At 37.6% G+C, this 26038-nt stretch overlaps 1 long non-coding RNA gene across 6 annotated transcripts in view; it reads left to right on the top strand.

Annotated features, from left to right (window-relative positions):
* LOC128850554 (uncharacterized) overlaps positions 1-25765 on the top strand; it is a 29551-nt gene extending 3786 nt beyond the window's left edge. Inside the window, exons 2-8 of one of the 6 annotated variants that reach the window (XR_008447992.1) lie at positions 4265-4387; positions 16647-16862; positions 18079-18161; positions 20252-20433; positions 20948-21027; positions 21732-21792; positions 22989-25765. This is a non-coding gene — a long non-coding RNA (uncharacterized LOC128850554). Of the gene's footprint in view, positions 1-4264; positions 4388-16646; positions 16863-18078; positions 18162-20251; positions 20434-20947 lie in introns of all 6 variants that reach the window. The other 5 variants (XR_008447989.1, XR_008447991.1, XR_008447990.1 and 2 more) reach the window with 5 other exon arrangements.
* The last annotated feature ends 273 nt before the right edge of the window (positions 25766-26038 follow it).

Below are 26038 nucleotides of genomic sequence, written 5' to 3'. Positions count from 1 at the left end.
TGTATTGATACCAGGGGTTGCCCCGACCCAGGTGCAGGACCTTTGGCTCTGTTGAACCTCCTGAGGTTTACGCAGACACAGTTCCTGAGGGACACCATTCATCACTGATCTCCATTTAGACATTGAGTTGTTGACTTATTCTCTGGATAGGACCATCCAGACGCTTCCTCATCCACTGTACAATCTGCCCATCAAATCCATATCCCTCCTGTTTAGAGAGAAGGTTGTTGTGGGGGACCATGTGACAGGCCATTTGACATTTGATACACATGAATTTTCTAGAGAAGAGGGGAAGGAACTGTTATAGTTTACTCACCTTTTCCCTTCTAATCATAATTTTATAGATTTCTATTATGTCCTCATGTTGACATCCCTTTCCATACCCACCATCTCTTTTCTAGGCTAAAGAATCAGGTCTCCCTTATCAAACCCCATTTGAAGTTATTAGAACTTCTCTAGTTGACCTTGTTGCTCTTCTCTGCTTCTTTTTCCCTCAGTATTATAGGACTAGAATTGCTTTCCTGTTCAGTTCTTGGCAGATAATGGATTTATAATGGGACACGTTATTCTGTCTCTTTCCCAGTAATTCTTGAACTTTGATTTTCTGCTTTGACTGGGCATTCAGTAGATATTTTCATAGAACAGTTCATCATAATGATAGTTCTTGGTTTTGACTGGAAACTAATAAAATATTTGGGTGTTGAGTTGGAAGCCTGATTTGCTAATGTGACATAGATTACAAGTCAGCAATTTTGGTCATTCTGGAAAGAGGGATGAGAACAACAACTGGACAATTTAATTTTTTTCCCCATCCCTGGTTACATGTGGAGACAGGTGGACAGGGTGATGCTTCTCCCTCTGTTTTGGTGTGGGTGCAGAGCTGTAACTATTTTCTCTCCCAGGTCAGTTCAGGGGCAGAACAATTCTTGGAAGCAGTCAGCTGACACTGACACAGCAGGAGCAGAGTGGAGCTTCATGCACTGTCCACTGCACCGCTGCCTCAGTGCAGTTTTGAGCTATTTTATTTTGAGTGCTCTCTGAGCTCCTGTGTACAGCAGACTTTGATGGAAATTTCCCATCATACTATTTTTGCAAAACCATCATACTATTTTTGCAAAACACATAATTATCTAAAGAACTTTTAAGTATTTGTAAAACACAATGTTTTGCCTGGAAGACAGGATACCTAACCCCTTGCTGCCCACCTGGAATATTCACATCTGTTTTATTGTCATTCTACTGGAAAAAAAGTCTATTGGGAAGGAAAAAAAAATCTGCTTGATGTTGTTTCTGGTTTTGAACAGAGAAATAATAATGTTATTTTAATGTAAATATATATTTATTTAATTTAATGACTGTTTTGTTCTATATACGTCTACTCCTGCTGGCTCCTTGCTACTACGACTTCTGAGTATTGACTATTTAGATTTTTAGTACTTATCATGGATTCTTTTTTTTTTTTCTTCCCCAGAAGACCTACCAATTCAGAGGCTCTCCCAGTGATACTGTTATTAAATAGCATTATACTCAAAGCTGTTAATGACTATGATTATTGGAAGACCTGATCTGAAGATTCACACAGGCTGTGGTATGCCCACAGCTCATTTCCTCCAGTTTCCAAGAAACCAGTGGAAGCTCTTTGCAAGTCATGAGGGGCTTGCTTATGGAAATAGTGTAGGAACTATCATAGTGAATAGCGCACATCTTGCAAAAGCAAGAATTAAAAGACTGTCTTTTCAGCCTAAGTCTTTTTAAAAAAGAAAAGCCTGATTAATATCTGTGTGCCTGATTCTGCGAATCTGTCTATGATGGTAGTGTAAGTTTTATGAAGAGGGTAGTAGAAGTCCCAAAGTGTTGGGTTTGGAAGATCCATTCTGATGACCTAGGCTTCTGATCGGAGCTAAACGAGACCTATGTAAGCATGTTCCCTCTAAAGCACTTAGGACTATAGCTCCCTAACACTAACTTGGTGCTTAGATTTCAGTATATAGATCTCAATACTGTGCACATTCTGAGTTTTAGCATTTTTATATCAAATCCCCACCTGTGACATGGGACTGCGCTGTACTTCCCAATGTTGCAGAAATGTTAAAGTAAAAGGGCTGAAGCTAGCATACACTGTGACACTGTTCTCTCATTTTTTGGTAGTGCTGTTCTCTTTTTCATAGTTTGGATGGGAGGGAGGGTTGTGGTTTTTTTTTAAATTGTTTGGGGACTAGTTTGATTCTTGATTCTATTTTGCCTAAATGAGTTTCTCTTGGGAAGATAAAATGAATTTTCTTTTTAGCTTGAAGAGTTCCCACATGTGAATTCTGTGTTAATGGCTTGGATTTCAATAATAAAAGTAGCAATGCCTCACTTAAAGGAACCCAGGCAGCCTGAATTTAGGCAGAAAACATTAAACTGCCTGAATGGCTGGTGAAGGGAGAGAGGTTAAACTTCAGCTCTTCGTTATCTATGTAGACAATGCTGAATATCAGCTGAAGTCTGATGTCTAATACAAGATGGTAAAAATATCCTTTGCTGAAGGACACAGTCATACTTTGAAGGATTAAAAAAGTCAAGCTTGTTTATGCACTAATGTCTCAAGGGATGGGACAAGAGAGGTCTGTGGGCTGGAGAGGACCTGGAGGGTCCAGGAGAACTCTTAGCACGGAGCATGGCAGCTTAGTGCATATGTACTCCTCCACCCTTTCACCTTGTCTCCTGCTGGTAGTGGAGCTACTAGCATTTTTATCTCTGTTGTAGTAGAAATTGCTTTGCAGTTACCATAAAGAAAACATGACCTATGTTGTTGCTAAATAAAGAAGTTCTGTTCTCTTCAGCACTAACATTCTTCTCCACAGTAATCAAACCCAAGTGCACTACTGCAAAGCAGTGCGTAACTGGCCCACATTTCTTGTCTGTTAGAGAATGGGAAAGGAAAATAACAGCATTACAGACCTAAGAGACTTCAGCTACCTTGTTCTTGAATCTCAGAGTGAGAGATCACTGTTGACTAGTCCTTCACTTCACTTGCAGCCCAATGTGGTGAAATATTATTCATCTTTGTGTTAAATAAATAGCGACTTCCAATACAAGAGTATAATTTTCAGCTTAGGAGAAATTTTCTCCTTAACAAATACTATGCTAATAAAGGAGTGTATAGGATGTATTGTTTCTTTTTCATAATAATTCTCATTTTTCCGTCTTCTGAATTGAGCTAAGAAATATATAGAAAGAGCTGCTAATCTTCTGTATATGATGTTTCTGCAGATCCAGGAGCACCTTTGGAAGTCCTGGATGGAAAGTTTTCAGTTGTGTTCATTTGCCAGAGGCATGTTGTTGTTATTTTAGTGGGCAGATCCTTTTTATGCTTTTTTTTTTTAATTTTGTCAGTGTTTTATCACCTATAGCAAAGCAATATGCCATTCTGAACATTGTGTAGAAAAGCAACAATGGAAACAATAACTGTCATCAGATTTAACTACAGGCAACCTGTGGAAAAAGAATGAAGGAAAATAGTAGCAACACAGTCAAACAGGATTGAAACATGGCTAATGAATGCAAAAGCTCCACCAGCCGCAGAGCATGTGGGATTTTCATTTCTATTTCAGTTCTGCAGTATTGTTCTTTAGTTGCTGCTCAATTATATTAAAAACATTTGGAAGCAAAAAAGTATTTGCTTAAGGTAGTTAGATGTGGAATGCCTGGTGGAATGATTTGGGTTTTGGTGTGGATTTTGGATTTTTGTTTTTTTGGTGTGGGTTTGAGAATCAGGTCTTAGCCCTTCTGTACTGCAACCAAGCTGTGTTACGGTAAAACAGTGTCACTACTCAATTTCATACTCTCCATTCCTCGGTCTCACCTATGTAAGCCCAAGCCTCTAGCATTCTTTAGAGCAACCTAAATACAGTTGCAAGGAACAGATGTCTCTAAGAGCAAGAGATGATTTAACAGTGTCCCATTTGCCTCAGATGCTCTCCTTCCATCAATGTGAAATGTTCAAAAAGTAAAGGCATCGCTTTCATGTCTGTGGATTACTTAAGTTTCACCTTATATAAGGAAAATTCTTAAGAAGCTCAATAAAAGAAATGAAGGCTGCTTTGTTTTGCAAAACAGTTACAGTCACACCAAAGGCTTTGGACCTTTGAGACAGTGAGCTCTTAAAGGTAAATGGGTTGAGCACTATACACAGGTAAATAGGGGAAAGCCGTGTTTGCAGACATTCTCTTCTCCAAAATACCATTTGTAGCAACACAGATTTCACATTTTTTTTCTCCAGGTGGTAAAAGAAGAGGAGGAATTACCTTGCGTGCTCTATTGGGTGTGAGAGTGTGCACTGTCATGCTTGAAGACCGTCAAGCCTGCCTGCTTTTGTCCTCAGCAGTAAAATCGATCTTGTGAGGTAGCAGCTAGGGAACGTTTGCTATTTGTATGATAACATTATCTAGTATTATAGTATGCAATCAATCCATAAATATGCTTCTCCTCTGCCTTTCAAAAGCTACGTGGTTACTCATTGACACTTGGGATCATTGTAGTTCATATTGTCATGGGTTTGGGGATAATTGTGTAACAGTTAAAAGGTCTTAGCTGTGTCAATGACAGAGAAAAATGTTTGTTTTCCTTAATCTTCCACTTAATACATACACTTAACAAATTCTTACTTGTTCAGACTTGGAAATCAAGAGCAGTTTTCCCAGTAAGTCCCTGTAGGACAGGGTGGTTGCTATTGTTTCCTGGGAATACTTTTGTGCCCTGTGTAAGTCCTGACTGACTGACAACAACTTCCTCCTACCAGGGGCTAGTAATTGAAACAAAATATATCAATTTTTCTGGAGAGACCACATGAGGTGTATACTTCCTTAAAGTGTGTGTCACATAAAAGCTAATGCAAAGGAATATAATTTCTGAAAAATCATGTAGGAAGTCTTTTAATTTAATTTCCCAGAGGGAAAGACATCAAATGGCATATTAATTGCTGTAATTTTTCTTCTTTCTTTTTATCGTTTGTGCTAGTCCCCACTATATCTAACACTGCATCAATCTTTTAGTCAATTTACAGTGGTGTTTATTGCAATTTTAACCAGCTTTAGACCATGTAGTGGAGCACAAATCAGCAAACTGACTGTAAATCCTAGCATTATATTTTTACTTTGAAAAGTATATAAGCATCCCTTTATTGTAACCATATTTATACATAGGTATGATGCCTATAATCCTTATTCTTCTGTTGTTCTTTGTCTTCCTCAAGAAATATCTTCCTAAGCTATTAGTCAACTTTATATGGATGGTTTTTCTCTTGAACTTCTATGCTGCAGATGCAAAAAACAGCCAGTCCATATGGTCATATTTCAGAGAATGTTATTTCATTTAAGGCAAAACCATGCCAGAGGCTGTTTTAACAGTCTGCATGGTGCTCAGAAATGTTCTTGGGCACAATTTAATCTATCAATACAGATGTAACCTAGGATGATGCACTGCATTTAGTTCATGAGTTTGGATTTCCTGATTTCCTTTTCTTCTCTGACCCTTTTGAGGAAGCAAGTTACTCCTCCCTCCCATCCCCACTCCCTACTGCGGGAAGATTTACCTCACACAACTCAGCAGTCTCTTAATTCCGGACAACCTTCCATGTGAACATTTGTGTTTCTGCCTTGAGGTACTACATGCTGCCCAGTGTCTAATCTGAATTCAATCAGTGGGTGACCACAGTAGTGTTTAAATAAGCTATCAAATACTGCACATTTTCATGAAAATCCCTTCATGCTGATGGGATTAAGGGCATTTTTTTGTGGATGAAAGATTTTGCTGTTAAGAAATACTGGAAAGTACAGAAAGATGCGCAGGGATTTACGGAACATAGTGAATGGGAGAGTGGGATTAGGATGCTGTGAAAGGCATTTTCAGAAGTTTCTCTTTTTTTTGCAGACAATGTAAACAATCTTTTAATTGTTTACTCACTGCCTATTCTTCAGGCAACTAACATCCTCTGTGTTAGTGCATTAGTCACCAACCACGGGCTATCCTACATCCTAGCCATCTGGATTTCTTATAGAAGATAAGAAAGAGTAGTGTGGGAGCTAAAGAAAACAGGAAGATCCCATGTAGAGAATAGAAAAACCAATTGGATCATACTGCCTCTTGCAAAGCAAGCAAAAATATTTCATAACTAATACTTAACTGTGTTATCTCTGAAAGCTTCAAAGAAGAGCTTTTGGGGTTTTTTGAACATTGTCACCCTGAGAGAAGAAGGTTGGTTTGTCAGCTGCAGGGATGAAAAAACGTTGATGAAAATTGCTTTTAATTCTTGCAGCTGTAAATGCAACAAATCTAAAAAAAATGGCATTTTTCTCAATAATGAAGCTTGTAATTCCTATACACAGGCGAAGAAATATAACTCTATGGATGAACCTTTTACAGAAATTATGTTACAGCTAGCTAATATTTTATAATATATGGATTTCTTTGATAAGTTTCAAAGTACGTATGGCCCAATTCTTCTCTCCTCCCACTTTACTTGCTGAGCTAATCTGTTTTGGTTTTTGTCAGCCACTGTTTATCAAACACTCTGTTTTTTCAATAAATCTCAAATGAGATAAAAATGTGTTTAGTGTTGTTGACATCAGATCCCTGAAAACAGCTGCAGAGTTGCTATTGTTTGTCTTCAATGCTCACTAAAATGAATTTCCTTTCTGTTGAATCCAAGGGATATGATGAGTGACAGGCTATCTTTTTTTTCTTGATCACACAGATCTGTGTGTTCCTCTAGATGCCCCGATAAGCAATGTGTATGTGTGTGAAAGGAAGGGAAACAGGAATTCCTTTCGGAAGGGTGACAACCTTAGTAAGTCTAAAATGAGTTCAAGGCAGATGTTCCTGGCAGAAATCAACTGAAAACTCACATCTAAAAACTTGAACAGCTGCCAGCAAAGAGATTTACATTTATCTTGGCTCTTTTTCCAAACATTGATCTTGATTAATAATAATTAAAAAAAACCCAAAATCAAACAAAATTTCTATTAAGAATTAGTTTTGTGTAAAATACATAGCACACTGACATGCTTCACCATGAAAAAGAGGACTTGGCAATAATTCTGACAAAATGACATCCCAGCAGACGTGTTGCTACTCTTTGGTTTAATAGGTGAATGTTTCCATCTTAAAGAGCACCCCAGGGACAAACTGTTGAATTTAATTAAGCATTTGTTAGTGTTGTAGTCAAAGTGGTAGAAGTGAGATAAAGAGTCTACATTCAAAAAGAAAAAAATAAAAATGCTGTGGCACATCGAGAACTTGAGTATGAAGTTTTTTCTCTTTCAGGAATCCCAGACACATGTCACAGACTCCACTGATGCCCTCAAGCTCCTAAACAGCATGTTGTTCTTGGTGCAAGCTTCCTCCAATCATGTTCAACATCATTCTCTCAGCTTTTCCTACTTCCTCTCCTTGTCTTGTGCTCCTGTCATACAGGGCACTACTACTCCCTTATTTTTAGAGCTTATGTGACAATAACTTAGAATAACTTCCAATGTCCTAAAGCTAAGAGGCAGTAATGGTTAAATGAGTTTAACAAGATGAGAAGCAATGAGGTTTTGGTATTTCATGCTGGATGAGACCCTGCTTATGGGCTGCAGCAAGTGTAGAGGAACATGCTTGAATTTAAGAAGGCTTTTCTGCAAATACAGTAGTTTATCTGACTGAGGAGTTTAATATGAAGTTCTGAGAAAAGCTTGTTTTGAGGAATGCCAGATTAGATGGTCCAGAAATTAAAAGAAGCTAATCTTTGTGATAGCGGCGTTAAAGATATTCTATCATGGAGCAGAAGTGTCTAATCATTCAGTTTGCAACTGCTCTTGAAAGATGGGGTGGAGAAGGAGTGAAGTCTTGCAGCACGTAAGGAAGGTCACTAAATTTGAGGTCTGGTATAGCCAAGTGGAAAGCAAGGCTGGAGTCCAAGGAGATATCCTGTCTGCTTCCTCTGGTTAAAACAGGAACAGTTACCCTAAGAGCCTCCAATTATATCATGCTGAAAAGAGTAACTGAAGTAACTGAAACTTCAATTCTGAGATTTTTTTTTTCAAACTCTAAAAAGTACCACTAAAAAGCAAAGTGTAATAACAAATCGTGTTAAATCTATGACTGTTTGGAAGTGAAAGACCTAAAGTATTTTGGATAGAACTAAATCCACTTACTCCATGGTGACAAATGACAGGAGAAGCAAATTGTTTTCTTATTTTGCCCTGTTTCTTAGCTTTATCTACCTTCTTCATCCTCCTCCCAGTGGATAGTTTCTTTCAAGCTTATCATATGGTCTTAGCATGTTTTCTTAAAAATAGTTACCAGCACAACTTTTCTAAATAGTTGAATCCCTCTCTTTCCCTTTCCCTTTCTTGCATCATCCTCTGGAGCCTTAACAACAGGACAATAACATTCTATCTTCTGTAAGATACGTTTGTCCTATGGTTCTCACCCCAGGATCCCTTCTACATACAGCGGTAGCCAAGAGCACTGATACATATGTGGCAGGAGGCTGGATATTTTAAAAATTGAAGCAAAGGTATCGTCTTCACCCCTTGAGACTCTCCATGATGTTTCAGCTCTATGCTGGGAATCCTGGACTGACGTGAAGGTAGTCCTAAGCAGGCAGATTTAGCCTAACATGTACAGTGCTGAAGGAGTATGGTAGAGTAATATTTCCTTCTCAGATGTAGAGATAACCTTTATGTGTTTTCTGGAAGAGCAAATTCCCACCTGTTCCCACCTCTTCTCTAAGGAAATCACTTAATCAGATCCAACCAGACAATTTCATGGCAGCAGCACTCAATAAACACAAAGTATCTTCCATACTGGCTTCAAAGATGATTCAAAATACGTATGTCTGAAAAATTTATCTTGAGCTTGAATAGTCATTGTCAGTAATTATATCACCAAGTTTGATATAATTGTTTGTTGTCCTAATGAGAAGACTGGTTTTGTTCAGTTGGTGAATAATACTTGAGTATTTTGAACCTTTCCACCTCTAATTCTTGTTTTTCCCCTCTTCTACTGTGCCTCTCACTCTTCTGAGTTTTCTGCCTTCATTCACATTTTACCCTTGAACTTAATTTTCCACATACATCCTGCTTCTCCTTATTCTAATTCAGGAAAAAATATTTTAATAGAGAATGTATAAAATACCAGGATTTGTTTATACAAATTACAGATCATTTGTTTATAGATTAATGAATCTCCTGCCTATTTTTCTCTTTCTATCCTTTGTTTTCTTTGTAGAACATTTTATCAAGCAGTTTGTTCCCAGATGATTAAATATCCCTCCTTTATCTTCAAGTCCGAAAAAGACTAGTTACTGAACTGTGTGAGGACCCATTTTTCACAACTTCCTTTTTTTTGAGCCAGAAGACTGTTTCTAGTGTGATGCATTCACTATTTAGAACCACTTTGTATAGCAGTCAGTTAAGATTTCAGTATCTAGATCTTGATTTTTCATCTTGAGTTCCATTTTTCAAGTGCAGACTTTAAAGCAGGGAGTACAACTTCAGATTTTAAAGTAACTTTCTGCGGTATCAAATTTACGTATATGAGCAAAACCCACATGTTTATATTTACATAAAACGCACAAACCAGAGAAGGAGTTTTTGCAAAATTGCAAATGTCACAATTGCATGAATACAGCTTCCAACAGCACTATTCTGAAATTGCAGTCTTTGGAATGCAGCCCAAAGGATGGCCTGCTCATGACCCTTCTTCGCAGTGTTAACAGATCTGCAAGGTCTGTCTAATACAGGCTAGAATTGCATTAATCTATATGGGTTTTGACCAGCTTCTCAGTAACTGAATCATCTTCTTCAAAAGCTTTGTTCAGTGAGTGATAACAGCTGCTCCTCCCTGGCAGTGGGTAAAGCCTTGTGTTGCTATTAAAACAGGATTCCAGTGGCTACCATTGGCTTTAAAAGTGGAGTCAAGCTTTACCTGCACTAAACTGATGTATCCTGGCTCTTTGTCTAATAATTTCTTTATTAGAAGAATATACATTTATATATATAATTATTCTTTAGTATTTGTTTAGCCATTTATGTTAAGGGCATAAGAAATTAGAGTATCACTTAACTATCACTTATATAGTACCTATATCGGGACAGGTTATCCAGACTTTTCATGATCTTGTACTTTAATACTTGTCTCTAACTTGAGATGAGATCACTGATATACTAAGATGGCCTGGTTTCTCCATCATTTATCCATATCCTCTAGCAGAACAACTAGCTGGAACGTGGACACCTTAAGACAATCAGATGAATCCCATGTTAGACAACCTCTTTTCTGCATAAAGATGAATGTTGAAAACTTCATCCACTTCTTAAGCTAAATATCCACTGAAATTGAGGCATTATTAATTTAGGTGTGGATTCTGGAGCCTTGAGGAGAGATACGATGGAAGGGCAAATTGTCTGTGTCTGCCCAACCCTGTCTATAAACTGAATCTTTTTAGAGAATGAAGGGAAAGTGAGGTTGTATTGGTTATGTGGTACTCCCTAGCATTAGTGTGATAATAGCAGTTGTATCCATATGATGAAGATCCGTGTGGTCAAGGGATAATGACTGGGAAAAATTATATTTGGTTAAGGGATAGTAATTGGGGAAGGTTATATTTGAGAGCTTTTATTATGCTAGACAGCCAGCAGTGTGTGTGAAGGGGTTGTCGCATCGTGATTGTGGGAGAAAGTGTGTAAGTCACTGAAAAGTGGAGATTGTTGCCATATTCAACTTGTTTGCTGTTCATTCCCTGTGGAGGAAATTCTAGGTCATTACTGCATGTTTATTAAATGGGATGGTGGGTGGATGAATGGGAGGGGACAATTTATTATGACACATAAGCATCCACATGTAGAAGAGGTTTGCCAAGTTCCTGCAGAGGCCAAAGAGACCAGGAAACAGGCTGCAAGAGTGACGTAGGGGAAACTTGGTGGGGTTGCACAAGCAGAACACTTCACAAGGAACAGCAAAATGTCAAAGTTAGCAGGCAGGAGGCTCTTTTGTTATGCCAAGGAGAAGCCTTTTTTCCCTTCAGCAAATTCATAATGATAACAGTAGTAGACAATATGATTTACCTCTGCATCCCCTAAAGACAACAAAAGTGTATATGCTGGTTTACAATTTGTTATCCTGTTTTAAGAAACACAGCCTGTTTCCTCTTTCTCATCCAGAGCCTGGAAGCCAGATGCTACAGATGAAGCTTCCCTTGCTATCATTGAGTGCAATCTGTTAGGATTTCATGCTAAAACACATTAAACTGAATGAAGAGAGCAACCAAACAACGCCAATCTTGTGTCAACAGTCAGCATCCTAATAGGGCCTATGTGGCTGGGTTTGTGGCCCTAGACCAGGATGATGTGACTCAGCAACGTCCCTGGCAAAGACTTTGGGTAGCATAAAGCTGAAGAGAATGCCAACAGTACACTACGTGCCCCAAGCTTGAAGAGCACATGGCGTCTTCTTTCTGCTGAGCTATTTGGTGTGAAGTAGGGCCTGCAGCCAGAGAGGGAACAAAGCTAGAGCTTCATGAATGCTACATTTGCATAAATATTTTTTTATTTACTAAGTAACACTGGAGTTAATCCAAAACCCTTAAGATTTTCTCAAATTGTTTTGGAAGATTTTTATTTTTTTTTTGCTGTAAAGTCTCTTTCAAAATATGCAGTATTTTGGCTCTGAAAAGAACTTCTTTTACTGTGTTCCTTTAGCTTTTGAAAAGTATAAGGTCTTCCAGTTAGCTCACAGGATCCAGCACACCACTGTATTTCTGCTTGTATTGGTACACAGTTTTATTGCCTGCGTCAGGCAATGACTCTACAGTAGAGAGAATTAGCGGGATCTGCTTAGAGATTGCATACAGGCTTTCACTGCAGTGCTGAAATCTGCCTTGCTTTTAAGTTCCCTCCTATTCTTTGGTAAGAGGCTGAGGAATCCTGGTGCATTCACACTGTTAAAAAGAACTCTGGGATTTGAGAGATAGAAAAGCATTAGGAATTGTCATAAAAGTTTGTTGCCGGGAAGGATAATGCACTTCTAAACTTCCAAGGGGTGCAGTTCTTAGTCGAGGAATTTAAAAGGTTTTCCGTCTCTATCTATATTATTCTTTTCTCTTAAACTCTTAAGCTTAAACTTCTTCTCTTAAAATGGAATTTCTCCACAAATTGCTCCACTGAGCAGGCAGTTTCTTTTATTTTTTTAAACATATCTATAGTAGATTTACATATTCACATTCTAAATAAAGATTTTTTTTTTTATAAAAGTCTTTTATATGCTTTCCTTTTCCCATTATTATATTTTTTTTAGATTCTTGGAGTCTAATATGGGCAATCGTATTTTTTTCAAAACACAACAACTTATCTGTCATCATGGAAACCAATGTTTCAAAAATCCACAAACCAAAAGTTGCCCTTACCTGCTTCATGTATAGTTCATTCTTTTACTTGACACATACAGGAAGGCCCACTTGGTCTGACTGTAGCTACAATCTATAATACTGTACTACAGTATCATCAGCTTTGACAGCACTGTAAAGGATGACATAAGTGCTATAATGTGTTGTGCAAATCACAGCAAACATATTTCTGTGTTGTTGATGTTCAGCTTGGAGGGAAAAATAAATTTTTGGTTTTTTGCACTATATTTTGTTGGTTAAGTCAATAACTTTATAGTATATACATTTTTATATATATTCCCGATGTGTGTATATATGCATATATAGACAGATTTATATAGATATGTCCCCTTTGCAACATAATATATACATACATATATATGTATACACACACACACATATATAGATATTTATATACATATTTCTGATGACCAAAACAAAACTCAGAATCACCTGTCCTCCTGTCATATGTACTGTATATATTTCACATGCCATAGTCCGCATTCAAGTATTACTTTCGTTTGGTCAATGCAACACTTATAGAGTTGCATACCCTTTTGATATGAGGATATGAAAGGCAGTGAGACCATCATAGCATTTTTGAATAGTTTAAGCTGGAACGGAACTTCAGAGGTCATCTGGTTGAACCTGCTGCTCAAAGCAGGAGTAACTTCAAAGTTGGATTGGGTTACAGAGGCCTTTTTTGGTGAGTTTTAAAAATTTCCAGGAATGGAGGTCCCACAAACTTCGGGGTATCTTACTCTAATGATTGCCATCCTTCCCTGGGGAGAAATTTTTCCATATGTCTAATGACAATAGATCTTGCTACAACTTCTCTGTCTCCTCTTTTCAATTAGTCTATATTAAGGGATAGTCACACTTGCTGTAAACTTGTGCTGTATTTCAGGGTTTTTTTCCTGTCTTTATCATCTGTTCATTGGTGCTGGTTATACCACTTAAATATATCTCAGCTACATTAATAGAATAAAAGTGTTCTTTTGTCATGACAATTCTTCTTTCATGAAGGCAGACATTGTGAAAAGACAGCTGAGGACCACGGAGAGGGAAACAGACTCAACTCTTCAAAGTTCTATCTACCCATATAAATCTTGGAGGATGGCTTCCTCATGCATAATTCTCACACATAGACGGCCTAATACTTGAAGATGTTTGTCATAGTCTTGCTTGAATTTTTCATTATATGGAGAAAAGTCCTAGGACTCCCACAACAAAGCTTATTCTCCTTTTCATTCCCTCCAAGCATTTGCGAAAATTGGAGATGTGATCCCTGGACCTGATTGTGTCATGTCATTGCCCATCTGAGCATAGGAGCGGTTCCGTTCTTTACTTATCATCACTTCTTTTTGTGTTTTCCTTGCCTCATCTGCATGTTTCTTCTGAGTCTTGCCACTCTTGCATTTGGAAAAGACTTATTTAAGGCACAAAAGCGTGAATCAAACTCATGTCTTTTTCAGCAGGGACTACCTCATTATATTAAGAATACTCTGGATAGTTTGGAAACATCATAATTTTTTTTTAATTCAGATATATTTCAGCTTCTGAAATAAAATGAAAAAACTCCCAAATATCTCTTTGTCTTGTAACTATCTATTTGAAAATCTCTGTAAGAAGTTCTTGAAATCTTTTCCCAGCCTTACTGAGCGTGCCCCTCCTTTGGTGTTTAGTGCTTTACACTGCAATAACTTTTACAAAATTTGACAGTGCAGTATGCAAAATGAAAAGCAAGGTACTTGTGCAAGTAGAATAGTGTTTCTAAAGTGTCAGGGCTTGTTTAAACTTGTCCCTTACAAAGGTACTGTGTGAAGATGATAGCATTGGTGGTACATTCTTGTGCCAGCTGTTCCAGAGAGAAGAGTGTTTAGTTTCACCAGATTTCTTTGCTACCATGCATGCAGCATCTTATTTTCCTTCTCATAGTAGCCTTCAATAGATGGGTGGCTACAGGGTAGTAGACAGTGAAAATCATAGTGCACATTTCTGTGGTGTGCAATTAAAACTTTGTTTCTGGAAGGCCAGTTGAAGAATATTATTTAGGCAAGTGTCATAAGAGTCCTTGTTTTAGTTCCTTCAGAATACAACTACATGAAATATATAAAAAATGCTAAGGGGTTTAAATTGGAGTGATACATCATTTAAAATGTTTATTTCCTTTTTTTAACGTGCGTATGGTTTCCTTAGCAACATAGAAATTAAACCCCCTGGGTAGTACCTTTCCAGGTTTTCAGCCCTGGATTTTACTGAGGCAAAGCTTTATGGGCTTGATGAATTAAGAGCAAGCCTGTCCAAGGGATTAAGAATGCTAATAGCTTTATTGCAAGGAACTAGAACTGACAATTCTCATTACCATAGATATGAACCAAATGTCAGTTCTGAGAGAGAGTAAATGTTCTGCTTTGCTCTAGCAACATGTTTAGTTTTGGAGAAGCAAGAAGAAATACTTTGTAAGGAAGTCAAGAGAATGTTGATTACCTTTTTGGGGAGGTAATATTCACAGCACGTAGCTGATACAAATACCACAAATAAATGATCTCAGAATGGCATACGGGGCTTGTTGTAAGGTTTTTTTATTAGTAAAGAGTGGACAGACATAAAATGACAGTACACCAAGAAATGCACAATGCATACAATGCATTTACTTGTGCTTCATTTTGCTTGGACTTTATGTCTCAATTGTAGGTGGTATGCATAACTGACGTATCTTTAACTTCACCCTTCCTTTGCTAATTTTTTTCATGCTACTTAACCACTGTGGAATTATTATTTCCTTTTACTTTTTGTGGTTGAGCAGAGGAGATAAATGTTTAGCCTCCTACAGGAATGAGGATAAGAGAAAAGAACCTACACTGGGGTGTTATTTCATGGCAGGAAACATTTTTATTAAAAAGGCTTTAAAGCACTTACACATCAAAGTGTAGGATCTGAAATCTGGGAAGCATAGGCTGAAGATGTAGTACTGTTTCTGTCTTGTTTACCTACCCAAACTTGGACAAGTCAGATTTGTAGATGCATGCTGCAGATTTAGAAAGATCTGCACCATGCAGATGAACCATATATGGTGTGAAATGAGCTGTCAGGATACTAAAACCTACCTAACTGTAATGGTGCAGAGTTCTTACCCTTCACTAAAATCAGCACAACTTGGCTCTTATTTACTCTTGTGAAAATCCTGAAGTATCCTCTACCAGAGTCAGCAGGACTGTAAAGTCACTATAATTCAGACAAACTGTGGCTGATTCTGTATGTATCGTAGAAAAGTTTGGGTAAATGTACTTCCTGTTAGGACACTGTGTCATTTTTCACAGTGTGGTCTCTGCAGCTTTGCTGGTTGTTGTATGCCAATCAAGACATTTGCAATTACTAAGCAAATAATTGATATTATGGATTTAAAGATCAGTCTTCTGCAGGTAATGTCATAAGTTACAGAACTCGGGAAAGTTACTTGCTATAGAGTTTGTCGCATTTCAACAAAAAGGACAAAACCGACATCTGTCTACACAAAAGATCATGGCTATGGCAGTGTAAGGAATATATTAAAATAAAAAATAAACATTGCATTCAATGTAAACAGAGTATCATTTAAACTAAGGGTACTAGAGGAATGTTAGAGAACTACAAGTTTCTCTGGAACAGCTGGCACATTTGCTCTTCCTTCCCTTGTGACATATCTTGAGGATGCTACTTTCTGCCTGTTTCCCTGCAGTCCCTAGTTCTTATTGTTTCCTCGAGGCTTTCCTTCTTTTGTTTTAAATACCAGCTAAAAAAAATGTAAACTAGCAGCTGTCACGAGTGAAATGCCCCCTTTGCAACACCTCTACCAAGTCAGAAAAATATGTAAATGATGGGGAAGGTTTTTTTAATAGCACAAAGGGGTGGATCTTTGTATTGAGTCAGTGGGAGTTGTGGGGTTAATTCTCACTCCTAGTTCTGACAATCTCCCTCTACTCAACAAAACCCATACATGTATTTATATCTTTAATATATGTTTGTATTTATAAAATCTGTGTGCTTATAAAAATAAACTTGCAGTCTAAAATCCTGGATCTGAATTTTATTTAGACAAAATATCTACTGACTTCAGTGGTAGCATCACCCAAGTAAAAAGTTCAGGATCAAGCCCATATTTTGAACAGTATATCAGAATTTTACAAAAGATACAAAATAAAGGGTTAATTTCCTGTCACTGGGGATTTGAAAATGCATTTTTGTTCCCTTGCAGTAAGCTGGACTCCTGTAAAGCAGTGGCAGAGGCCAGCATTGGAGCTGTTTCCGAGGAAGAACATAGTGATTGTGACAACCAGGCACCTAAAATCAAATGAGATCACAGACAATAAGTGAAAGCAAACTAAATTCTGCTCAGGGCAAGACTGAAACAGAGAGATCAGCATGAGATTTTTTTTTACTCCCTAGTTGCTGTCAAGATTCAAGATTAAAGGTAAGGGAATATTTTATCTCTATATACACAGTTTATTGTTGCAATACCGGTACATGTATGGAAGAATTACTGGCACAAAAATATTGCACAGGAATTTAGTATTTAAGCAATAAGTCTTAACTTCGGTTCCTGACAAATGAGACTTATTATCATCTATTTTAGTGTCTGCTTTAACCTGGTCACGAAGGCTTCCTCTATAGTCACTTGAGAGAGACAGACAAGGCTTTTGAATTGGAACAGAGCACTCTGATATTTTACACACTCTGTATAGGTTGTAACATCCTTTGCAAGTCCTTGTTTCTCTCTATTTGTCTTTAGAAAGAGCCTAGGCAATCAACTTCAACAAGAACCCTTTCTGAAGGTAGTTACATAGGACGAAACCCACTCTGACAAACCTAACATCCTCAACTCACCTTTTTAGAGCAGGAAACTTGAGGCACCAAGGGATTACAGAGTTGCTTAGGGTCATGCAATGAGATAATGATAGAGAGGGAAGAATACTAAGCCCTTTTGCTTTTTTCGCACTTTTAATCTTCATGGGCTAAGAAGAAAATGTAGGCTTTCTGCATATAATTCTAACTGGTTGCTTTTCTTTCTTTTGAATCATTCTGCCCTGTGTGTCTCCATTATACTGCTGTATATAAATTATAAATTATTTAATTCCCAGGTGGTGTAACGTCAGTTTTTCCCTTGTTGAACAATGCATTTTGACAGTTACAGACCTTGGGCAGCAGAACAAGCTAACAGTTAGACTGCAGGTGTTCTTCAGTGACTAAAGAGTAGCAGAAAAGCCAAATGTCAGTTGGGCTCTACACTTCCTGCCTGAACAGAAAATGGGAAATCATCCAACACGTCACATTTTCCTTAGAGGAAACTAGTCATAGGAACAGGAAGGCTATGTCAATAAAAAGGTACAGCTAAGCATTTCATAATTGTTTTCAGTCTCTAAATATTGTGCAAAAGCTAAAACATATATATGTGTGTTTGATATGCATATGTATCTTAAACAGTTGGTGCTATCTAGTAAAGACACCAACAAAAACCTTAAAAAAACTGATCCAAACACCCAGCCCAAATTTACTGACTTTTATGAGAAAACCCACAATAAAAGAGAGATTATTGTAAAACCATAAAACTCAGGACTGATTTGTATTTAGTTAGGCTCAAATTCCAGTTTGTAAGACACATTGACACTTTGTATCATCCTTTAATGCAGGCTTCTGTACAAAAATCACATTGAGCCTGCTGGCGTCGAGGGGCTACATGACTTTTCTTCTGGCTGACTGGCTGTGTGGAAAGGTTGGTGGCTCTGAAAGATCTCTTATCTTGCATTTTGGTTTGCCAAAATTGTATCGGTGTTCATTCTTTATTAGAACAGCTTGGGAAGAAAGTATAAGACTGTAACCTGCTATCCAAAAAATTGTGAGGATTTGTTTAGAAACATTTTTACTTCAGCATGTCATCCCAGTTTTGAAAAGCTGCCTCCTGATTTTATCTGAATTTTTTTGACTGAAAATATGCTGCAATGAGTATCGTGTCATTTACACATTCAATTACCTCACTGCCTTGGCACATAGATTGCAACTACATAAAAGACATAATTTTCACCTGCAAATATGTGAGACCATGTAGCTTTCTGCCAAAAGTCTGGAAAGTCCTTTGCCACAGTAATTGTGTTGTGAGCGCTATATATGCCTTGGATTAATACACAGGGGTGTGAAAAAAACAATCTAGGAATTACTAGCTCATGAAGTAAATGTATGGAAGCCAGCATCCTAAGATATTTTGTCTATGGCAACAAAGACATAATTATCAAATGAGAAACTAAAGATAATTTACTTTTAAAAGTACTATAAAAGTGTCTGATTACTGGAAAGTGACCAAAAAAACCTTTCTGTCCTAAGATGATATGTTTCCTTCCAGTTGTCTCTTAACCCGTCTGCAGGGCATGGAGAGAAGAGAATGCATGACTAGAAATAATAATGTTTCTCTATGGATGGTACACAGATACGTAAAGGAAGGGGAATTAACTCTTTTAGGAATCTCTGGCAGAAACAGGTGTAGAGCTTTTCAAATAGCGTTTCTCCTTCCTACTGCAGAGGGGTGGGTTATATGATCAGGAGTGGATGAAACTGCAGTATGGATTAGTATGGATTGGGGAATGGTGGGTGGGGAAATGACTGCTTCGTTAACCTGTGAGTCATCATATCATACGATTCCCATCACGTGTATTGCACTCTTCCTGTTAACATTCTGGGATAGACTATAGTGTTCCCTGATCTTTTTGAATCTCCTTTCACCATCATCCCTATCTGTAGAATTGTTACTGCTGTTTCCGTCACTGAATTAGAAAGAAGCACTCAAGCCATTCAGTAAGCCACTGTACTTGTTGACTTTCTTGTGAGTATGTGGAGGTCAGTCTTTTCACATTTTAGCTAGATGGGCGCACCATTTCTTTAGCATCCATAACCTGTAAGCTTCAAAATACGGTTGCCATTTAGGGTCTTATTAACTGACTCATAATGTCATTACATCACAAACATCTTTTATCTCCAGAGCCATGTTAAGGAAATCACAACATTTTCCCCTACCTAAACAGAAGCAGAGAAATGGTGCGTGTAAAACAATATTTCATCTCTAGACAGATTACCAGGTGTCCTTCAGCTTCCATGGGAGGAAGAAGAAGGTGTCCAGGCGCACTCAACACATGCACATGCCAATCTCTATTTGTTTTACAGTGCTGTTATTTTAAGACCACAAAACATAAACATGTTTGTGCATTACTCTGTCTGATGCAGGCTCTCTCATTACAGATCTCTTACATGGTCAGGAATGCACTATTTTTTTCTTGAAAACACAGCTCTTAGTGTGTTAGGCATGAAGTGTCACAACTCTCATTGCAAATGGCAGTGCTACAGTAGGATGAATTTCCCTTTCTTACCTCATGTGAATTTCCTACAACTGAAAATGAGAAAAGACCCCAGCACCAGGCATTATCTTTGCCAACAAAGGGCGTGGTGAAGTCAGAGACCTTGCTTCTGTTCTTTTGACTGGGATAACATTGGTTAGTCTAATTTTTATTCTTTCTCCACAAAGTCTTTCTTTCATGGCCCTAAGTAAGGTGTCTTACCTTCACTTTCACTTAGGGTTCACTTTCAAATATCTCGCACCACCTCAGAGCTGCTTTGGATAAGAGTGAGCACATGGGAAGCCGCCACTAAATGGCTATGTAATTTCACAGCAACCCAATAATTTTCCTGTGGCTGCATTGCCTGGGACATGACTTCTGTCAAATATGAGATTTGCTCATGCATTGAGAGATCCTGATGAGTTGAGACCCAGTTAATCACAGCACTGACGTTGACAGTAATTGTTCTTTTTTTCTACAGGGGCGATGAACAGACTGTCAATTAATACACTCAGATTCATTGAAATCTAGGGAGAGTTTTGCAAATGATAATACAGGGCCCACAATTCTACCTGAAGTATGAGGAGACAAAATCAGACGTTCATTAAAAGGGATAAATCCAGAAGATTCAGAGTTCATTCATGCACAAGATATTGAAAAAATGTAAGTTATTTTATATTTTGGAATAAATCAATCTACAACTGACTCAAACCTTTTAAGGCATGTATAGGTAAGTAAGAGTAAATGTGAAATGTCCATCGCTAAGCTGTTACCAGAATTTTGTGCATGCCTTCTACATAAAAGGAATATATTATTCTATGTTATCAGTGAAGAAGTAGTCACTACCTGGTATTATGATGTATGCTTTTTAAATATTGGCTTCATACATGTAGAAATACCCCTACTTTACATGGAAATGAGTGTTCGTTAATAGGATTTTAAATATTGTTCCATTAGTTGCCTTGTAAGACAGAAAATACAGTTTAAATTCCATCCTCTCCTAATTAACATTTGACAATATTTTGACAAGTAATTTTTAACGGTTGCAGCTGTTGGAAAAAAAAGGGATTTTTTAATAAAAAATTAATAGTAGTAGGATGTAAATATATGGTAAATCATTTAAACTGTATTTTGAAACAACTCATATTTTCCCTTACTTTATACTCTTCAAATGCAGGAGGAGAACAGCAAATGCAAAAGAAGAGTCAAGAATAAAGCTGCTTGTCAGCTTCTGTGAATATTGTATTTCTGGATCAGGTAGGAGAGCACAGGAAGTTTCCATCAAACCATGGTTGCTGAGAATCCAGATTTGAGGCTATAACTTATTCTGTCTAGAACCAAATAAACATTTCTGCAAATCCAGAAGCTCTATAAATTTATAGAATAAATATTGTTCAGGAAATGTTCCCTGAGGAAGAAAATATTTCGGACAACTTAACTTATAGACCCCACAATTTTAACATCAGATCTACAGGTGTGTAAGCGCCTAACCTTCTCTTTTGAATATAAAGAAAGGAAATGTAGCACCAACAGGATAAGAGTGCTAGAACTGTTCAGGTTGCCTAAATTTTATGGCTCACTAAGGATACTTGTGAGTAAGTAAGACATCCTATCCTCCTTTGCCCATATAACGCCAGACACTTTTTGTATTAGTCATTTGACAGAGAAACCTCTGCATTGCAGTTTTGCTTTCTCAGAGCCTGGAGAATGACTGAAGTCATCTCTCTTTTCCAAATGGCAGAGCGTGCACTGGGGCACTGGATTTGCGTGTTTGTGTACGTAAGATTTTTAGAAGCAACAACAGCCTGCTTGGGTTGTTCAGTGGCTCTTTGCTTCCAAAAGGCTGTTTATGCCAGGCCTAAGGTCCCCTAGTCACTTTCCTGATAAACAAAGCAGTGATGATTTGTGTCATTACAGCTGCCCTGTGTGTTCATGGTCTAAATAACTTATCCATTTTGTAGACCTTATAATACTGTCTGCAGTTCCTAGTTGTGTTCCTGGAATCTACGAAACTCAGGACAGGTAAGAACAGAAGCATTGCACGACAAAGACCAACAGAGATGCCATCAGCTTGTTCCTCTATCTCTTTGCTGCTCAGCGGCTTCTGCTTTTGCAATGTGCAAGAGGTGTACAGAAAGGCTATAATTGGCAGCTTGAATTCACCTTGCTACCTGATATTTGCCTATGTACGAGCTGATACTTGCCCAAGCTGGATCATGGCAGTCCCATTGGGCTGTGAAAGTGGGATATTTACAGAGCAGTTACTTCCACATACTTGCCCACTGGAATGCAGAACATCGTTTGGCATGTGTATGTGTTGAGTGCGCCTGGACACATCCATAAGTGAATCTGCTCTGAATTGAGTCTCTTTAGGCAGAATCAAATAGCTGAAAACTTCAGAAAATTAAATCTTCAGGCTAGAGTTCACTTACAAGTCATGAAAGTATAATAATGACTGACCTGCATTAATTGATTTGAAGTGCTTGAATGCTGGGGATAACTTAAAAAGTCCGTATAATGAGACACAATCCCATGATGGTAGTTATTAGAAAGGATAAGAAGGCCCTTCTCTCATAGACCTTACATTCTCAACGTGCACATAGCAAGATAACTACCAACTAATTATACACACTACAATTAAAAACAAGCAGGGTGAGAAGCTCTATCAAAATGCAAAATATGATTATTGCTTTGGGGTCACATAATTTACAGCATTAAAAGTAAAGCATTTAACGAGTGAGTCAAGAATTAATTTGTGTTTCAAATGAATCATTGCTTTCGTGTTGACGAAACGCATGATTATTGTATTCTGTTTACCGGTTTTATTCTGTTTCCTTGGCACTAAGGATAATGAGATTTTTAAATCCGGAGTGACAGAAAATGATGTAGACAGAACAAAAGTTTTAAAAATAATTATCATTCATGTTGGGTCACCCTTTGATTCTCTTCTAGATAATCATTCATATAGTAAAAACTTATCGTGGTTTATTTGTAAAATCTGAGATGCTTACTGTATCTCTCTGTCACACAAAGAGATTTACCGTCATGTAGATATTTATGCAAATATTCTACACAGAATATCTTACAGTGATAATTCTTTCAGATTTTAGAAATCTGTATGTAAATTTGGAATTTAATTTTGTGCTTAGGAACATATGCATCTTTTTTTCTTTTAATTCTCTCTTTGATTTTTTAAATTTTTGTGTCCTGTATCACAGAAAAAAGCTAACATGATGTGAGAAGCAGGAGTATGATGCTAGCAGACAAAAACAAATATGGAACTGGTACATTTCTTAATTTGATAAAATGCGTGTTCAGTTTTATTTCAGACAAGATATAATTTTCTGTACATGCTTTTGTAACAGCAATTGCCAACAGAAAAGCTTAAAAAATGAGTATTGTAAGACTTGGGAATGTTAATTTTATGGAAGTACGATTAGACCTAAATTTTTGCAATTTTTGAAATTTTTTCAATGCTATCAAAATGTTAAGCAAGGTTTCTTCTTGTTTTAGCTTTTGCCTGTAATGCTATGTCTATATAAGGAATGTCTGGTAGCTAAAAAAAATTATGTTTTCTTATTAAAAGGATTAAAAAAGAAGTCCTTTCCAAAGATACCTATCCAACACTATTAAGGAGTTCAATCCTTGGCTTGATGCCAAGGGCTTGATGCACTTATGCAAAGAGGAATGGGAGAAGAACAAACCTGGAAAAAAACTCTTGTTTTGTGAAAAACACTGAGGCTTTGCTCTTTTCATCATGATTCCATCACCCAGATTCAGAAACCTATCATGGATGAATCAGTTCCTGGCAGGAGTTACAATAGCCTGGAGGACGAATTTATTTGAATTGGCTAAAAATGTTGTGCTAGAAGAAGTTCCCAGATTGCTTGCCTCCCTTCAGTCAGGAGGAGGTGTTCACCCCAAATACCTTTCTGTCCTAGAAGCCCACTGTCTTCCCCGATTTATGTTTCTGCACAGTGAAGTCTGCAACAGATGGCATGTGAATACACTTGAGCGTGTAGACGGACAGCATAGGTCACCCTCTAATGCTAGCAAATCTAGTCTGAACAAGATAGCTTGCCAAAGCCACCTCTGTATTGAATTTATTGGACGTTTTGCTTCTACGGCTAAGGAATTTTCCTTGAATGCATCCTGAACTTTACTTATTTCAAAGGAAGTAGAGAGCAGGAACGACTTTTCCCAAATAATTGACTTAGACTTCTATGTAGCCTAAAAATAAACAGCTGTTACAGAGGTGCTGCACTCCATAAGCCTAGGCATAATACTGTCACACAGGTAAATCCAGGAAAGTTCTGATAGTACCCTGAACCTTGTGAGCGTTCCACTTTACTGAGATCCTTCAATATAGAAGGAACATTGTGACGAACCCACAGTTCTGGTCCAAACACAGATTGTGAGGTGTTCGGATCTGGTCTTGGTGTCCACCACACTTTGTAAGACAGTGTAATCTGCTTCCCTGGAGGCCACACCCTGGGTGGTAGTCTGGGCAACTGCCTTTATTTGCCTGTTTCTTCAGTTTTCTCATGTGTTGAATAGGACTACTAAGCCTCACTTCCTTTGTGGAATGTATTGACGGAGTGATGAAAAAAATGCTATGTATTCCTGTGTCTGCTGGGAAGTCTGTGACTGTGCATTGGAAATGGAAACCTTCTTGGAATTTGCAAGTTATGAATATTCATTCCATTGACTAATCACAAAGCAGATAAATAAATCCCAAAGCTACAGAAAGGTGTTCTGAAAATCTATATGTTGTCTTGCAAAGGTTTCATGATCATTCACAACTGAAAGAAAATTATTACAAGCTTTGCATATTTTAAGGAGGCAATTCACTGATTATTTTGTTGAACCTGTTTAGGCAGGTGAAATTACAAAGTCATGAGAAAACAATAAACCACCTTCTAAGAATTTTGTGAACCTACCCTGAAATGCACACAAAACTGAAAGAAGTGAAACTAGACCTTAACATTCAGATATATTATATTTGGTCTTGTACTATGAGGTACTGAATAGGCATATTTCTGCTTCTTATGGAGAATGACTACTGCTCACTACACTTGTACATATTATTAAAAGAAATGTGTGAATATGGAGTTTTTTGATTCAGTTATTGCAATCTGTTGGACAACAAGTTCAGTTAATTATTTTTTTTCTTTTAAACTTTGTATTGTTAAATTTGTTTATTTCAAAGAAGCTATATAATTAATTTTGAAAATATTTTTTATATTTCAACTACATATATTAACCAAATTTGATCTGGATATATTTTAATTGTTCCAATGCCTTTCCCACTAGGCGAGTCATTAAACTTGTTGCCCACAAGAAAAAAACTAAATTCAGAAATGCCATCAAGATTTGTTTATAGATAATTGCTGTATATCAGCTTTTAATGCTGTGGCTTGGGATTTGCGCAATCCTGACTGCAGAGCGCTTATGGATACTGCAGCAGAAATGTAGTTTTGGGGTAGAAAATTTATGAGGAGGAAGAGGCTAAAGACTTACGTGAGAGATGAGGAGAGGGGTGTCTGTGTAGGCTTATGTATATTAATACAATAATGAGATTTTTTTTAAACAGCATTTGCCTGTACAGAAATATAGTTGCTTCTGTTAATCACTGTTGTGTGCTCATAAATGTCTTTTGGTTTCCGTGAAGTAGCTTCATGGTTAAAATACAGCTAAAAAATGAGGAATATAATGAAACAATTTCTCTAACAGTGCTATTACATGACACAGTCTCTGGGAAGCTCTTCTCATCACGCTGAGGTAGAGACATTGTAATTGTCATTATGCCATTGTGCCACATCTTATCCTCTGATGGAAACTTCTGAATAGATGAGAATGAGGACAGCTTGGGCCTTAAATTGGTCCTCTTGAGGAAAGGAACAAGGGTTTGTCAGCACTGTAACATTTAGTCTCCAATATGAGAGGAATGGTAACAGAGGGACGTTAATCTCAGCCCTGCACATTTGATTTTTTTTTATGCAGAACACTAAGCAGGCTTATCGGACCAAATGATCAGTAGTGATGCAGCTGCTTTCTGCCAGTGAGACATCTGAACATCACAGAGCTGTCACAGGGACGCGTGCCACGGGTCTTCCTTTGTCAGAGAGACAAATGACTGCAATAGGAACTAGCAGATCTGGGCCAGGACCGCACTTCAAACTCACACAGACGTACAAAGCCGGTGTAAAAATAAGAAGTGCTTGCCACAAAACAGAGGCAGTGTTTGTGCATAGAGCAGGAGAACGCA

Source organism: Cuculus canorus, chromosome Z, assembly GCF_017976375.1.
Source record: "Cuculus canorus isolate bCucCan1 chromosome Z, bCucCan1.pri, whole genome shotgun sequence".
Lineage (NCBI taxonomy): Eukaryota > Metazoa > Chordata > Aves > Cuculiformes > Cuculidae > Cuculus > Cuculus canorus.
This window is presented reverse-complemented; position numbering and strand designations above follow the sequence as displayed.